Source organism: Loxodonta africana, chromosome 15 (genome assembly GCF_030014295.1).
Source record: "Loxodonta africana isolate mLoxAfr1 chromosome 15, mLoxAfr1.hap2, whole genome shotgun sequence".
NCBI lineage: Eukaryota > Metazoa > Chordata > Mammalia > Proboscidea > Elephantidae > Loxodonta > Loxodonta africana.
In genome coordinates, this window is record NC_087356.1 from 46,294,146 (window position 1) to 46,311,897 (window position 17,752).

The following is a 17,752-nucleotide window of genomic DNA, read 5'->3' on the forward strand; positions in this document are numbered from 1 at the left end:
AATATCAAACAAATTGCCTCTTCACTGAGACAGTTTAATGTGATGGGGGCTGTGCCCACCAGCTTCCTCACGCCAGCCCCATAAAGATCACCGTTCTGTTACTGGGGACGGAGGAGCCATGAATTTCCTATCAGAAATATGACTGGATTATGCAGAGTAAATCTTGGGCCATATTAAAGTGATCATGGTGTTTTAATTTCTTTTCTCTTCCCTCATGCCTGTCACCACATCTTTTCTTTCTCATAAAAGGAGATGGGGGCCTCCAGGTTGAATCACCTGTGAATCGTCTTTTTGATACAGGCTTTTTTGATCATATGCATGCCTCTTCCCCAGTCATCATGCCTTCCACTCCCACTCCCAGGATGCCACCTTTCCTTCACAATCAGGGCTGCAAAGATATTTGGATGAATTTTCCTAGGAAATCCCAAACTTACTGTCAGCTTCAGGGTCAAGAGAGTCCTTTCTTATTTGGGCAGGTTTTGTCTCAACAGCAGCTGGGCAGTAGAAAGAGACTGTGGATGAGTCTTATACCCTGATTCCCAGTCTTGTTCCATCAAAAAAAAAAACTGTTGCCACAAGTGGATCGCATGTGTGTCAGAGCAGAACTGTGTTCCATAGGGTTTTCAAAGGCTGATTTTTCAGAGGTAGATCTCCTGACCTTTCTTCGGAGGCATCTCTGGGTGAAATCAAACCTCCAACAGGTTCAGTTCAGCACATTAAGCTTCTGCATCACCCAGGACCCCTGTTCCATCAAAGAGCCCCTTTATTACCCAGTCTTGACCTCTTACAGGATTTAAAAAAAAAAAAGTGTTTATTAAACAGTTGGCTCTCCTTTTATTTTTTTCATCAAAGACCTTGAAGAATGCCAATCAGAGCTATCCATTTACGCTAATAAGTATTCCCAAATCTACTTGATATAAATCAACCCAAAGCAATGAAACTTGAAATTTTATTAGCCTGAGACATTATTGAAGGTAACCTGTTCTGTCCAGAAACCCACCCTCCCCACCAATTACTAGAGAGCTGCTCAGGGACCCAGGTCACCAAAGTTTAGAACAAGTAATGTAAGGTGTCCTCAAAATCCTGAAGAAGGAGATTTATTAGAGAGGTCACAACGGTAGAGATCCCAGTGCAACGTACGCACGTTTTCATTTGTTTACAATGAAAGTGTTGATTTTGGAGGCAGCACCAACACAAAGAGCAATGACCGAATGGTTTTGCACCATTTAGGACCCTCCTGACACCCACCTGCCTGAGGCTAGCCTGCGAATGTGCACCTATCACACACTTTACTCCTTGGACGTTTTCCCCAAGAGAAGGAGGGGACCTCCACCTCACATGCACCCTGGGACTTGAAAGTGTTTCCTGCGTGAGGTTACTCAGTTTCCAGTTTTTTCTCCAACAACTTTATACTACATGGCCCTTTGTCTTGTTCAGTTATATGCTTCCAGACACTGTTGGTTCTAGGTTCTCAGCAAAATTTCATCATTTTCAAGTTTTACATTTTAATTCACTTTAAAATTAGTATTGTTGTATAATATACTTTTCAGGAATAAGAGGTAACCTAGCCCGTTATTATCATTTGGCACTTACTTTATTTGTAAATGTCTTATGGAGATTCAAGCTGAGTGACCTTTTTTTTTTTTCCAAATACCATACATTTTCTGGTTCTTAAGGGGTTTTTTTGGGGGGGTGGGGAGGGAGGATTTACATCAACTGATGCCTTATTCATCTCCCTTTCTTACAGAACATTCTCAGAGCTCCCTGGTTTGCAAATCCAGATGGTCTTTGAAAACCGTTAACAGCCTAAAAATGCCGATCCTGGCTGAGACCTCAGACCAGGCCCAGTGGAGTTGTCAACTTTTGGAGTATGTCACATCCTATTCTTATGAAGCCAGGAGGGGGCAGATATCTCTAACATGGGATGATGTGGGTAATAATACCTAGGTTAACACGGGTGTTGGTGAGGAATACTGTATACAGCATGAACTGGCAAAAGAACGAACAAATCTGTCATGGAAGAAGTACAATCAGAATGCGCCTTAGAAGCAAGGATGACGAGACTGTGTCTCACATACTTTGGACATATTATCAGGAGGCATCAGTCCCTGGAGAAGGACATCATGCTTCGAAAAGAGTCAGCGAAAAAGAGGAAGACCCTCAACAAGATGGATTGACACAGTGGCTGCAACAATGGGCTCGACATAACAATGATTGTGAGCATGGCACAGGACCGGGCAGTGTTCCGTTCTGTGGTACACAGTGTCTCTATGAGTCGGAACCGACTTGATGGCACCTAACAACAACATATCTTTATAGTAGAAAAATTTATAAACAATCAAAATGAACAAAAACAGGTGTCTTGTTAAAAAAAAAACTACACACAAAACATACAAGCATAGAATAAAGCACTGTATCCATTTAAAATTATGTTTTAGAAGAATATTTAATGTCATACAAAGGTATTCACAATATAATACTGAACAGATAAAGCATGTCAAAAAATGTACAGTATGATCCTGTATTCTGAATATATATATATTTTTAATTAGGATAATTGCCCTGTCAGTAGTAGAATAAGAAGTGATTTTAATTTTCTTCTCTGTGCTTATCTTTATCTTCTTACTGTTTGATAGAAAAATAATATATTGCTTTCATAATAAGGAAAAAAATCTATAAAACTGGTTCCACTGGAGTTAAAAATGGAACCTTGAGCTTGTATCCATGACATTCACTTGCTCCACAGATAATACTTAAGGTGTGTGGGAACCATGAGTCCTCGGGTGATGCAAATGGTTAACGTCCTAGGCTGCTAACCAAAATGTTGGAGGTCTGGATCCACCCACAGGCCCCTAGAAAGACAAGGCTGGAGATCTACTTCCTAAAAATCAGCCACTGAAAACTCTATGGAGCATGGTTCTACTCTCGCAGCCAGGGTTGCCGTTAAGTCAGAATTGAATAGGTGGCAACTGATTTTTGTTTTGTTTTTTATGATGAACCTAGGCTGCAGCTGCAAAACTAGAAAGACCCACCATCTGCCCTCAGGGAGCTTATAGCCTGCTGGGCACCCAGGCAGCCAAACTCACCACCAAGTTCATTCAGACTCATAGCAACTCTGTAGGACAGAGTTGAATTGCCCCAAAGGGTTTCCAAAGCTGTAATCTTTATGCAGGCAGACTGCCACATCTTTCTTCTGGGTTCTAACCCAACCTTTGGGTTAGCAGCTGAGCACTTATCCACTTGCCACCAGGGCTCCTCACCCAGACAACCAGAGGAGTGTAAACCCCTAAGACCTGGAGGCTTGCCTTTGCCAAGAGCCTCTGAGGCTTCCACAGCTGCGATGGCCGCCATGGCTACCTCTGGTTCCTGAGGAGTCCCTGTGACCTGGGCGTGAACCTCGCCAAGCATCCCGGACCTCCTGAGCTTCCAATGGGATCAGGGTATGGCTGAAGCGTCTGGGCTCAGAGGGCACCTAGGGCTGCTTGCCTACATCCACCTAGCCACCTCTGCATGAGGAGCTGCCCCACCGCTCTTGTGGCAGCCACCTGTTCACGCCACTCCCCTTCCCTTCCTGCTCTGTCCGGGTCCTTCCGGCCACCTCCAACAGACCTGCCCCTCCACCCCTAATCTGTTGCTGGTGCCCTGCTGGAGAGGTGTCAACCCTTTTCAGCGCGGCTTCCCCGGAAGAAAGAAGCGCGCACCGGGGCTGGAAGTTCTGCTCTGGGGGAGAGGGAGTTCCCTGGAGTCTGCGGCAGATGGGGTAGGCCCCAGTGGGGCGCACGTGGATGAATTTCTGGGAGGAAACCATGTACCATCGCCTCTTGTTCACTGCCATCCAGTGTTTTCTTCCCCCAGTGAGTCTCTTAATTTTGCTCATTTATCTTAAAGAGCTCCGTAAGCGCCATGGGCTCTGGTGGTGGAGGGGCGGGGGGGCGCACGGGGCTCCGACACCCGACCCCCACGCCTGCCTCCCAGAGGAGCCATCCAGCGCGGACCAAATCTCATTTTCCTACAAATAGTTTGTCAGAAGCAGCAGGGCAAGTAATAAATCACCGAGAGCGAGAGCAGAGCGGGAAGGGGGGCGGCTGCAGAGGGGAGAGCGGGACTGTGGGGGACAGAGGGAGGGCTGGAGGCACAGATGGAGGAGACAGAGCAGGAGGGGGTGAGGGGTGGGAGAGGGGCACTCCAGGGAAGAAAAACAAACAGAAAAGGAGGGAAGGAGATAAAAGACAAAGAGAAGAAAATAAGCAGGATGAGAAAGGGAGAAGGAGCAAGAGGAGTCAGGAGAAAGAAGGAGAGGGGGGAAAGAGAGATGACAGAAGGAGAAAGATTGAGTGAGGAGAGGAAAGGAAAACACTGGAAAAGATAGCAAGGGGCGAATCAGGAAGCAGAGAGATGTAGGAAAATGAGAGAAGAAAGTAAGTCCAGTGGGGTAACAGAAAGGAGGCACCAGATGTGTGGTAAAATGTGGACCAGGAAAAGAATGGTGGGCAGCCCCACCTTCACCACCGTCTGTGCCCTGAGCTTTGGGGGAAGAAGTGATCTGACTCCTTGTTCTTTCCTCCCCACCCCTGTCCCTGCTGTCTGCTTCCAGTGGACAGATCAGGCTGCAGGTAAGGATGGGTCACCTAGGGCCTCTGTTGGCCAGCCTCCAAAGAAAGTGTGTATGTTATGGTTGGCGGGGGGAGCCTACATCCCAAGTCTTATGAAGAAGCTGTGTTACCTTAAGCAAGCCACTTCTCTCCTCTGAGTCTCAGTTTCCTATCCAGACAATGGGAATGATAACCCTTGTTCCCAGGTCTTGGGAGGACTGAATGAGCTGGCCCGTATGGAAAAGCATCTAGCACACAATGCAGACTGTTGATTAGCTAAGGGAGCCTCCCTTGAGTTTTCTGTGGTCAGTGAACTTGGCCTGGGGACCCAGGGCAAGGATACGGGCAAGCAGCTCTGTGGGCCTTCAGAATCTATGCCTGGCCTCCCCACCCCCGCAGCCTGTGATCCTGAGCCAGGCACTCTGTTCTGTCAGCTGTCAACACAAGCACACTTCAGTGCTTTCTGCTTTTCCTTTGGTCTCCCCCCAGGAAACTCTGAACACTAGTGAGTCATCACTGTCAAGTTCTCTGGGCTTCTGGTGCAAGGACAGCCAGATAAGGAGGACCACAGGGGTGCCAGCCCTCCACTTCACCCGCCAACCCCAGCCCCACCCCTCCCACCTCCGACTTAGGAATTATAAACTCAGAAAAAGGTTTGGGTTTCTGCTTCTCCCCTTCCCTGGCTTTTAGGCTGGAGCTGGCCACTCTAGAGGAGCAACTTGGGGACCTTTATGGGTAGAAGGAGGAGACAGGTGGGCACCGATGTAAACTGCATGTGGACAGGAGCCTTGTCTGTCTGGTTCTCAGAACCCTCCCCAGCACTTTGCACAGCACTGGCACATAGTGGGCTCACTAAATGAATAAAATTAATTTAATCTCATGAACATGAATTCACTCACTCACAGCTCATGACTATAACGTGACAGTTATTATTCCATTTTATGGAAAGGGCAACTGAGACACACCATCACCAAGGCAGGAAGTAGCAAGGCTGGAGTTCGAAGCCAGAGAAGTCCATCCTCAAATTAGCCCTCGGTCTCCTGGAGCATCCTGCCCATCAGCAGGACTCTGTGCAGCCTTTGTTGACCTGTGGCCTCCAGATGCCCAAGGCATTGATGGGTTAGGGATGGCAGAGACTCAAACTTGGGGTTCCTACGCTGCCTTCTCCTTACCTCCAGATTCAGGGAGGGGACCTCACAGGGTACTCCACCTGGAATGGCTCATTCACTTCGAGGGGCCTTGCCATTGGTGCTGTCCGGCCAGCTCTGGGCACTCTCAGACAGATCCTCAACCTCTAGTCCTCTGCCCTGCTTGGGACTTTGAAGATGAGGCCACATACCTCACAAATTCTCTCATCTCAGCTAGTAGGAACCCGGCCATGCCTGCTCTGTTCCCCCTCCCTCTGACCTCCCAGCAGGGCAGGCACCCTTGAGAGATTCCATGTCTAAGCCTGCCAAGGAGCAGAGCACAGTAAAAAGAGAACTGGGTTCTCTCCTACCATTTCCCAGCTAGGTTACCCTGGGCAATTCATTTCACCTCTCCAGGCCCCAGATTCCTCAACTGGAAAATGGGAGTTTAAAAAAATCCATGCCTAACTCCCACAGCTGTCATGAGAATCAATTAAGGCAAAAGCTGTGAAATCACTTTACAAATAAGAAGGCCTTTACTCTCTACCTGGTGTAGTGGTTAAGTGCTACGGCTGCGAACCAAATGGTTGGGAGTTCAAATCCGCCAGGCGCTCCTTGGAAACTCTATGGGGCGGTTCTACTCTGTCCTATAGGGTCGCTATGAGTCAGAATCGACTCGATGGCACTGGGTTTTTTTTTTTTTTTTTTTTGCTTCTGATGGCAGATCCTGACTCTCCTGACATCTCTGTTCTCCCTGGCCAATTCTTGATTCTATGGTCTGAACCATGTGGACCACAGACACCTCCCAGCCTTCCCTTTGGTGAGGGACTGTGGCACGACACCACTTAAACACCCAAGTGAGACCTCATGAGAAAATCAGCTTCAGAGAGATAGAATAAGAGCTCTGGCTAGAGAAAAAAAAAATAGTTTTCAGATTCCAGCTGTACCACTTATTAACTGTGTTACCTTAAACAATTATTTTACCTTTCAGCCTCCCCATCTATAAAATGGGATAATAATCATAAAATAGTGCCCATCTTACAGATAACGTGTATTAGCACTAAAACTAAACCAAACCTGTTGCCGTCAACGTGATCCTGACTCATAGCGACCTTGTAGGACAAAGTAGAACTGCCCCATACAGTTTCCAAGGAGCACCTGGTGGATTCGAACTGTGGGCCTTTTGGTTAGCAGCCATAGCTCCTAATCACCACGTCACCAGGGTTTCTGTATTAGCTCTAGAAACACACTAAACACCCAATAAATTACTTTTTATTTCCCTTCATTTTTAGCTTCACACCTGAAAAATGAGTTAGTTACCAAACCATGCAGTTTCTTGCTTCTTCCTCAGTTGTCCCAATGCCATTGTCCTAGTGTTCTGGTTCACACCCTTGTTCTCTCCTCCTTCAGCCCCGGCCACAGCCCCTCCTCCCAGCCTTCACCACCCAGCTCTGTCCTGGCCTCATTGCCAAGGTAAAAAGCCACCTTGGACTTCCGGGGTGCCTGACTGCAAGAGGAAGAGATGAACTCAGAAGTGCTCCACTCCCCTGGCATGCTCTGCGAGGTGGGTGAGGTGAGGTGATCTACCCAAAGTCACAGGACAGTAATGTCAGGGCCACTTCTAGGCTTCAGAACTCCTGGGGCTGACTCCTGTGTATTATCCCAGCCAAAGCCGTAATCAGGACACTGAATGCCTCACAGCCCAGCACTGGCTTTCTATCGAGCAGCCACTTCAAAGCCCTTCACAAGGGTGCCTATGAGGCCTGGCTTCCCTGAGCCCCTGCTCTACCCCAGCCCATCTGTTCAGCCCCTTGTGGTCTCCCTCACTCCCAGCCTCCTTTGCCGTGTTGTATGTGCTGCCACGCAATTAGCTGTTGTTCTTCCACACGGTTTGTCCATAGTTCATTAGTGCCTGTGCCAGGCCTTAGACTGGTTGCTGGGAATACAGAAAGCCTGAGACAGTCTTTGCCCTCAAGAAGCCTCAGTCTAGTGAGCCCGGTAAACTTCCCACCCTAACCCAATGGTCAGTCCCTGAAGCCCAGCTTCCTCCAGGAAGCTTTCCCAGATTGGCTGACTGATCAAAGATTGCTTCCTAAGCCCTCCCAAACAGTACTCTTCTTCTCTAAGACTCTACATGCATGAGATATTTTTATCTCCCTTTCAAAAATTGTACTTCTCTCTCTGTTGATATATGTGGCTAACATTTTAAAGACAGTTTTTTAAATGTACACCAATTTGTCTGTGTTTCCTGACTATAGAAGGCCACATCGCTGTCTGGATTGCATTTTAAAGCCCGGAAGGCAAGAATTTCAGTTCTCTGGTGCTCAGGGAATCAAAGCCTCAAAGGCCTTCAGTGTGTGGGAGGCAGCAGGAGGGGAAAGGTACCACGGAGCTGACTAAGAGCCACACAGACACTGGCAGAGAGAGGAGATAAAGCACTGTGGGTGTCAGAGACAGAAAAGACCGTTTCTGAGTGCGAGGAGTTCAGGGAGAAAGTGATTCTGCTCACCTTTGATGATCAGTTCAAAGCCGTGTCCTGTATGATGGCTTCTCTGATCCTCCACCAGCATTTTCTTCTCGGTCAACCCTCCGCCTTGTCCGAACCTGCCTTGTGACACTCAGTGGACTCTGTATGAGAGTTTTGGGTCGTTATACCTGCACACAAATTTGCTTTCTCTCTACAACTAGGTTGTGTAAATCCCCACCACCACCCCCCAAAAAAGACTAAATTCCATCAACTTTGTATCCCTTCCTTCCACAGCATCCCTCCTAATTTGAGGCCTGGTACTTCTTACCCAAAAAAGTCAAACCCATTGCTGTCGAGCCAATTCCTACTCATAGCGACCTATAGGACAGAGTAGAACTGCCTCATAGGGTTTCCAAGGAGCACCTGGTGTATTTGAACTGCCAACCTTTTGGCTGGCAGGCATAGCTCTTAGCCACTATGCCACCAAGGTTTCCTGGTACTTCTTAAGGTCTCAATAAATGTTTGTTGAAGGAAAAAGGAGAAGAGGGAAATGCAGGGAAAAGGAGGGAAGAGGGGAAGAGAGAAAGGAAGGAAGAAGAAAAGGAGGAAGGGAAGGGGAGGATGAAGGAGGGAGAGATGGTCCATAAGGGTAAAAGTGAAGGGAGGGAGGATGAGGGGACTCTTCTTAGGTAGCAACAATACTCTCAACCACGCAGGAGGTTCCTCTCCACGCTCTTCCAGGGTGTCTCCTCTCCTTCTCCCCCCAGCGCCAACAAGGGGGCCTGGGGAGCAGATTTAATTTTCTATTGTTACCCTGGGGATAGAACCCCTGTCTCCTCAGCACGCTGTGAGGAAACCAATGCTTTATGGAGAACACTGAATATGTGTGGCTGATGAGAAGTAACAGTTGCAAACTCATTTGGATGATTAAGATTGCCCAGATCAACAACCTTGGGCAGGATCCAGTAAAATAAAAAGAAATCTATCAGCAAATCAACTCCCTTTAGAAACAAAGGTTGCCAAGCAGAGGGGGTGTGCCAGCCGCCAGGGTCCTCTGGTCAAGGTGCCATTGGAGCTTCCAGATAAGAATATAGCCACTAGATGGCAGAAGCATGGTGCTGGCTGGAAGGTCCAAGGGCTTTGAGCCTCTCCTGGGGGAAAGTAAAAATGGAATCCATTGAAGTGTGAATCAGATGGAAATTTATTCCCACATTTTTCTCCCTTTTTCTGAGATGTAAGGTGCCTCAGATTCCCATACCTGTGTCTCAGAGGACCCTAAAACCCTGGTAGGGTGGGGATTTGCTGCAGAATGCAGAAGTATCAGGGCCCAGGAAAGAGCAGCAAGCTGAGCCAGGAGGCTCAGATCCCAGGGCCAGGGCTACAGTTAACAGGCAGCATGGCTTTGGGTCATTCATTTGCCTCACTTTACCCTCATCTGTAAAATAAGCCTTCCCAGTCAAGGTGGTCCCAAATCCCATCTTCAGTCTTTACATCTTCCCTTCTTGAGTAAGAAGTTTCAATGGATTTGGAAAGATCTGTTCAGAAAAAAAAAACCTTAGACTTCAGCTGTCATTATTTCACTTCAAAACTAATTCTTCTCCCAGGCCACATGTTTCCAGTCCTCCCTTAAGTGTTGTCAATGAGAAGCTACATTGCTCTAAAAGTTACTCTGTGTCAAGAACCTGGTGGCTTAGTCAGAGTTCTCTAGAGAAACAGAACCAGTGACATATACATAAAAGATATTGACTTACATCAAGGACTTGGCTCACACGATTGTGGAGGCTGGCAAGTCCAAAATCCATAGGTCAGGCTGCAGGCTGGAGACTTCCGTAGGCTTGAGTCCCAAGATCCATAGATCAGGTGACAGTGCAGAGTGGATAGAGTTGTGCCAAAATCATGTATTAATAGTCTGAAGGCAGAACATACCATAAGGAAGCTCCCTTTTCAATGGACTGATTGATCACATTACATTAGATTACATTATGGGTGATGATTATATTACATTATATTAGATTATATTAGACTACGTTGTGGAAGAGCAATTAGTGTAGTATTTGGCCAAACCACTGGAAACCATAGCCTAGCCAAGTGGACACATAAAATCAACCGTCACATCTGATTATTCATCACACACTTTCAAAAGATCATCATCTACCCATTCATTCAGCAAATCTTTTACTGAGCACATACTATAAGCAATGCTACAGTAAAAACAAATATGAGTAACACCACCCCTGTCTTTAAGAAGCTTCTTTCCAGGAGAAAGAATTAAAAGAAATATGCAAACTGTTGTTGTTGATAGGTGCTCCAGAGTTGGTTCTGACTCACAGCAACCCCACGTACAACAGAAAAAAACACTGCTGCATCCTGAGCCATCCTCACAATCGTTGTTATTATGCTTGACCCATTGTGGCAGCCATTGGGTCAATTCATCTCTTTGAGGGTCTTCCTCTTTTTTGCTAACCCTCTGCTTTACCAGGCATGATGTACTTCTCCAGGGACTGGTTGCTTCTGATAATACGTCCAAAGTATGTGAGACAAAGCCTCCCTATCCTTGTTTCTAATGAGCATTCTGGCTGTACTCCTTCCAAGACAGATTTGTTCATTCTTCTGGCATTCAATATTCTTCACCAATACCATGATTCAAAGGCATCAATTCTTCTTCCTTTAGAAATGCAGAGTGTGTTCTTCCTTTTTGGTTTTCTAACTCTAGGTTTTTGTACATTTCATTATAATATTTTACTTCGTCTTCTCAAGCTGCCCTTTGAAATCTCCTGTTCAGCTTTTTTACTTCATCATTTCTTCCTTTCCATTTAGCTATTCTAGGTTCAAGAGCAAGCTTCAGCGTCTCTTCTGACATACTTTTTGGTCTTTTCTTTCTTTCCTATCTTAGTAATGATGTTTTGCTTTCTTCATGTATGATATGCTTGATGTCATTCCACAACTCATCTGGTCTTCGATCATTAGTGACCAATGTGTCAAATCTATTCTTGAGATGGTCTCCAAATTCAGGTGGGGTATACTCAAGGTTGTACTTTGGCTCTCATGTACTTGTTCTAATTTTCTTCAGCTTCAACTTGAGCTTGCATATGAGCAGTTGATGGTCTGTTCCACAGTCAGCCCCTGGCCTTGGTCTGACTGATGCTATTGAGCTTTTCTGTTGTCTCTTTCTACAGATGTAGTCAATTTGATTCTTGTGTATCCCATCTGATGAGGTCCACAGGTATAGTTGCTGTTTATGTTGTTTAAAAAATTATTTGCAGTGAAAAAGTCATTGGTGTTTCACAATTCTATCATGAGATTTCAGGTATCATTTCTATCACCAAGGCTATATTTTCCAACTACTGTTCCTTCTTCTTTGTTTCCAACTTTCACATTCTGATCACCAGTAATTATTAACGCATCTTGACTGCATGTTTGATCAATTTCAGACTGCAGAAATTGGTGAAAATATTCGATTTCTTCATCTTTGGCCTTAGTGTTTGGTTCATAAATTTCAATAATAGTCGTGTTAACTGGTCATCCATGTAGACGTATGGATATTATCCTATCACTGACAGCACTGGACTTAAGGATAGATCTTGAAACGTTCTTTTTGACAATGAATACAAAGTCATTCCTCTACAATTTGTCATTCCTGGCATAGTAGACTATGATTGTCTGATTCAAAATGGCCAACATCAGTCCATTTAAGCTCACTAATGCCCAGGATAGCAATGTTTATGCATTCCATTTCATTTCTGATGATTTCCAATTCTCCTAGATTCATACTTCCTACATTCCCCACTCTGATTATTAATGGATGCTTGAAGCTGTTTATTCCCATTTTGAGTCGTACCACCTCAGCTCGACTCCATCCACATCATTAAGGTCTGTGCTTTGAAGAAGCAATTCTTCCGCCAGTCGTATTTTGATTGCCTTCCACCTGAGGACCTCATCTTCTGGCACTGTATCAGACAATGTTCTTCTCCTATTTATAAGGTTTTCACTGGTTTTAATTTTTCAGACACAGACTGACAGGTCCTTCTTCCTAGTCTGTATTAGTCTGGAATATGTAAACTACCATATTTAGATTGGAGCCCTGGTGGTGCAGTGGTTAAGAACTCAGCTGCTAACCAAAAAGTTGGCAGTTCAAATTGCCAGCTGCTCCTTGGAAACCTTATGGAGCAGTTCTCCACTGTCCTATAGGGCCGCTGTGGGTCAGAACTAACTTAATGGCAACCGATTTGGCTTTTTTTTTTTTTTTTTTATGTAAGTTATTGTCCTGTTAATAAAAAATAATGCCCTAGAACATCAGGGTTAATAGAAATCTTACGGGTCATTTAGCCTTTAAAATATCCAGTTCCTTATATATTCTTACAAACCTGATTACAGCATCATCTTTGCACTTAGCATTTGGAAGACCAAGTTTCATGGTTATAAAAAAATATTTTACCAGTGGTTGTTGAGTCAACATGTGACCCCATGTGTTTCAGAGTATAACTGTGCTCCATTGGGTTTTCAATGGCTGATTTTTTAGAAACAGATAGCCAGGCCTTTCTTCCAAAGAGCCTCTGGGTAGGCTTGAACCTCCAACCTGTCAGATAAAAGACAAACACCTTAGGCCTTTGCACCACCCAAGGACTCCTAAGAATGAAATTGGAGCCTCTTTGTTGAATCATTTTGCAGAAATGCCTGCCTTTCTTGGTGCTTCCACACCTCTCTCTATCCTGTGGTCATTTTTATCCAGAATTTAACATCTCTGGACCACAGTTTCCCCCTCTTTTAAATGAGAGGGTTGGACTACATGACTTCTGACCTCCCTTCCAGCTCTAACATTTTATGATCTATGATTAAGACCGAGATGACATTGCTCAACCTGCTGTCCAGAGGGTGACCTGCCAACTTTCATAAAAACAATCATCATTAACCTATGTTAATTGGTCAATAAAACCATCACAATTTTATAGCATGAAACTTGGTACATGCTGAGATCAACGCTACTGATGAGCCAAGTGTTAAGTTCAGCCTTAGAAATTAAAATAGCTGCCTAGTAACCACCAGAGTCATATTAGCCAAAGTGACATAGACTCAAACTTATTTTGGCTGAAGTAAGAACTTAAAATATAGAAACTGAGTGACATATGAAACAATCTCAGGGTGGGAAGACATCGGCCAATCAGATTAGGGGGAGAGGGTTTCCAGGGGTAGAGCTTGGTAGTAGAAGAGAAGTCTAGAGGACTTGCTTAATCACAGAAGGATATTCCTGTCTCCCTATTCCTGGGTTCTTAAAAGACCACAGCCATCCCCACTGGGGCCAAGATACCCTGTGGTCGGTGAACAGAGGCTGGGCCCTGCCTCTCAACCTCATCTGAGACATATGCTTCCCACCCTTCCTCTAGCACCTTAATCTGCTCAGTATCTGTCCCACTTAATAAATTTGGGGATCATCTCTCTTTCCCAACTCTCCATTTGCCCCTTTAACTTAACAGAATTCTGTTCATCTCTTGTGCTCATCCTGCTGTCAGCCTCAGGATTTTCCTATTGTGTACCACCCTGTCCATAACAAAATAATAGCTCTAAGTGTTACCTACCATCTATCATTTGGTCGTACTGTGGAGGTTTGCATGTTGCTATGATACTGGAAACTATGCCATTGGTATTTCAAATATCAGCAGGTTCACCCATGACGAACAAGTTTCAGTGGAGCTTCCAGACTAAGACAGATTACGAAGAAAGGTCTGGTGATCTACTTCTGAAAATTAGTCAGTGAAAACCTTAGAGATCACAACAGAACATTGTCCATCACACTTGCTTTGGACACGTCATCAGGATGGATCAATCACTAGAGGAGAACATCATGTTTGGTGAAGTAGAGGGCCAATGAGGATGAGGGAGGCTTTCAGTGAGGTGGGCTGGCACAATAGCCACAACAATGGACTAGAACATGCTGGTGATTATGAGGATGATGCAGGACTGGTTAACATTTCATTCCATTGTACATAAAGTTGCTATGAGTTGGAGTAAACTCAATGGCCGCTAACAACAAAATATGTGCCAAGGATTGTGCCAGATGATTTATGTGCTTTTTATTATTAAATCTTAACAACATCTCTATGAGGTAGGAATTTTTCTCACCATTTTATAGTTAAGGACAGTGAGGCTCAGAGTTTAAATAACTTACCCAACGTCATTCCCTAGTAATTGGTGGAGTCAGGATTCAAACCCTGGTCTGCTTGCTTCCGAAGCTCTTTCTTCAACATCTAAACGTCTACCCTATTCAGCACCCTAAACCAGATTCACTCTGGCTTCCCTCAAGGAGAAATAAGATAGTTACTATATAAATTATCAGTGACCTTACCTTGTACAAGAGGAGAGACAAAATGTCAACAACAGAAAAGCAGAGGTTGAAAGCTGTGAGATTAGTTTGCATGGCAAGCTGAAGAGCCCACACAAACAGCTTAAGTAGACAGAAAATGAGTTTGGAGGGCATGGTGGTAAAGAGTGTGGAACAGTGCAGGTGAGAGAAGGCAGTTCAAAAAAAAATGTGTAGCACAAGGCATGTCTGACTGGTGGAAGATAGTTCTTTATCGATGTTGTATGTAGTTGAAGATGCACATGGCAGGACAGAAGGAGAATCTGAAAGTCAGCCATCCAGCTTCCATCATCCAGTGTCATCTCTGCCCAGAAGCCTCCCAGCTTAGTACAGAAAGCCAGCATCATTACATTTATATATGACATTAGATATAGACATGTATGGTAACTACCAGGCTTAAAAAAAGAAAAAGTATACATGTAGGACCTACAATCTATAGACCTACCATCTTTTCACGTGAAGACAGCAAAACTGTTGTTATGATATTCAAAAATCAACCTTCAAATGTGAGTTAATAAACGGCTTGGCAACCAAAAACTAAAAAACCAAACTTTGCCATTGAGTCGAGTCTGACTCATAGCAACAGTATAAAACACAGTAGAACTGCCCCATAGGGTTTCCAAGGAGCCCCTGGTGGATTTGAACTGCTGACCTTTTGATTAGCAGCTGTAGCTCTTAACCACTATGGCACCAGGGTTTTTTGATTTCGCAACATGAGTGTGTAAATGCATCAAACTTGTTTCTGGAAGGAGGGATTCTTCAGGTTACCTGTAGGTTCTGAGTTGCACAAATTCAGTTTAGAGATGAGTTTTTTAGAATACATCTATCATGTAAAGTGATAAGGACTTGCATCAGTACAACTCTACAAAGCATTGCAGACACTTGCGCTGTGGTCATCTGCCCGTGCTACTGTAGATGTTTTTCACAACTTAATACAGCAGTAGTTATTCTTGCTATTTTACCACAGACCAGAAATAGTCCGGAAACACATATTAGGAAGTTAAACAAGGAACTGGTTATGTACATGTTTAATTAATGCTCATATTAGTGGAAGATTACCATAGACGCTTGATTTGCTATACATAATATTGTTAATGTTTTAATGAGGAATAATACGATGATCTTCCCAAATACTTGCACTGAACAAATAAATACCTACATGATACATGAAAAAGTGAGGGCATTGGTGGTTCAGTTTTAGAATTCTTCCATTCTATGAAGGAGGCCTGGTTTTGATTCCTGGCCAATATACCTCAAGTGCAGCCACCATCCAAGGGCAATTACCCGATAAGCAAGGTATGCACGGGTTTACTTGAGCTTACTTACTAATCTGTAGTGCACAATTTCACCTGTTTTTCACCATGTCAAAGATGCAGTGAAACCCATGCAAAACTGATCACTACCAATTAGTAAGTAAACACAATTAAGTCCGTGCATAACTTGCTTACTGCTCAGTCTGGCCCTGGCACCACCTCTCTGTCAGTGGAGGCTTGCGTGTTGCTATGAAGCTGAACCGGTTTCAATAGAGCTTCCAGACTAGGACAGACTGGGAAGAAAAACCTAGTAGTCTACTTCTGAACATCAGCCGGTGAAAACCCTATGAATCATAATAGTCCTATGTGCAACCAATCATGGAGATGGCACTGGACTGGGCAGCATTTTGTGCCATTGTGCATGACATCGCCATGAGTCTGGGGCTGACTAATGGCAGTCAACAACAATGACCATACGTGAAAGATATTAACTAGGGTCCACAGGGGCTTCCAAACTGTGAGGACTGAATCCCAACTCTGGTTCTTTTGAACTTTGTGATGCTGCTCAAACCACTTAAACTCTCTGAGTCTCACCTTCATCTGTAACTCCTGAAAGGGGCTCGACTCCCAACACCTTCTCCCATATGACTCCCACTCAATCCAACAGGCCTTCTTGGGGAGCTCCACCCTTGCCAGGCTCTCTCCCACCACATGGCCTTTGCTCTGCTGCCTGCTCTGCCTGACTTGTTTTTCGAACTCTTCAACCCACTTGACTCCCTTCTTCCTTTAGATCTCAGTTCAGACATCTTTTCTTTAGAGAAGCCTCAGTCTGGAAAAGGCCAGATTGAATCCTTCCTTTCTAGATTCCATTTCATCGCATTTATCGTTGATGCTGGTATACATGTATTTGTGTGACTATTTCATTGATGTTTATCTTCTCCACTGGACCATATGCTCCTGAGAAGAGAGACTGTGTCTGTACTCATTACTGTATCCCAGAAAACTAGAACATAGTGATAGCACAATTAATATGTATGGGTGAAGGAATAAAATAGATCAATTAAAAAAATAAATCAATTAGTTGATATAAAATGGATTACTGACACTCACCTAGAAATAACAACAACAATAATAAAAATGTTTAAAAGTTTACTCCCACCACCATTATGCCCTCCCCATGCACGACCCTTAACTTCAGGAAACACATAATCTCAAATTGTAAACACCTGACCTTACAAGTATTTCATACCTTCTGCCACCTGCCTGGAAACCCTGGTGGCGTAGTGGTTTAGTGCTATGGCTGCTAACCAAAGGGTTAGCAGTTCAAATCTGCCAGGTGCTCCTTGGAAACTGTATGGGGCAGTTCTACTCTGTCCTATACTATGAGCCGGAATCAACTCCACGGCACTGGGTTTGGTTTGTGGGTTTTGGCCACCTGCCTACCACCAACAACTGGTCTACCCAGCCAGGGTGTCCTGAAATAACAGCATCCTTAATGTCAGATACAGACACCTCTCTGACCCTATGTTTCTTCTCCACTGCTTCCTTCTCCCTTTTCTCCCAGTGAACATGTTGTCCTTCTTCCCTCTTTGCCTCTCTCCTTCAGAATCCAGTGTGGTAGAAAACCCCAGGCCATTTATTCGATCAGCAATCACTTAGTATCCTGGAAGAAACCTGATTGTGTGTTCCTCCTTCCTTTCTCTTCTGCTTCCCCCCACCCGTCTTGCCTTCCTCTCTTATCCCTTCTCTCTCTAATTGTTCTATTTGTGAGCCAAAAATCGACCTTCATCATGGCTCATAAATGTACGAGCAGTGCTCAAGTGATCTGTCTGAATCAATGAGAAGGAAAGTGGAATTGGATGTCATGAAGAAACAGTGCCACTGTCATGTATTGAGTTGTGCCCCCCTCCCAAAAATATCTGCCAACTTGGCTGGGTCATGATTCCCTTCTATGATTG